The sequence below is a fragment of the Octopus bimaculoides genome, chromosome 12 (genome assembly GCF_001194135.2).
Source record: "Octopus bimaculoides isolate UCB-OBI-ISO-001 chromosome 12, ASM119413v2, whole genome shotgun sequence".
NCBI lineage: Eukaryota > Metazoa > Mollusca > Cephalopoda > Octopoda > Octopodidae > Octopus > Octopus bimaculoides.
The window spans coordinates 67,220,686-67,221,654 of NC_068992.1; positions in this window are offsets into that span (position 1 = coordinate 67,220,686).

The window sequence follows — 969 nt, forward strand, 5'->3', positions numbered from 1 at the left end:
TATATGAGACTATCTTGTTAAATATAATTGTATATGATGTCTGCAGATGTTTCAATATTTTATTCCTAAATTTTCTCTACGACGTATAAATATTTGGTATTTTGTGCCGTGTATTTCAAATTTATTCTCATTGTAATCGTTATATTACCTGTAAATATTGCAATATTCTATCTCTCTTCCAAAAACCTTCTTTATTTTCTCTTTTTTCTCATCAACATACTATATTATGAAAATGATAATTATTGATAAAACTATGATAAACAAAATCTGATATATATATATTTCATATCGACATCTGTTTATGACACAAATACTTAAAATTGAAGTAGACAAAAAAAAAAAACTGGCTGAGGTGCATAATAAGAAGAACACTTTTTTATGCAAATGTTGGAAACTACTTTTTCTCTCCTGTTTTCAGTTTGGAATTAAATTGTATATTTTCATTTCTTTCACTACGGAGAACCCAGTGAAATTATATGTAGTCAATAAAATTGTTGTTGAATTATGACGAGCAATGAGGAAAAAGGAAATCGACAGATATAAAAATACAAAATAATAATAATAATAATAATAATAATAATAATAATAATAATAATAATAACTAATAATAATTTTATCCTTCAACTTTAACAGACTGGCTTGCAAGCAAGATGAAACGCATATAGATAAGTGATTCGTTGCAAAAATAATTCCAAATCTGTAGACAAAGGTTTATGAAAAATATATATATGTCACATTGAAAAACTAATGTCATTTCGCTGTTAAGAAGGCAATGGTTGCCTAAATCATGACACGAAATGTAAAAGCAATTTATAAAGGTTTTAAGTATACAAGTTTAGAGCTGGTTAGTTTCAGTTTGTTCGTATCAATAAACATACACACATACACACACATATATATAGGGATATACATGCATGAATGTACACTTACATACAAATATACATATATATATATATATATATATATATA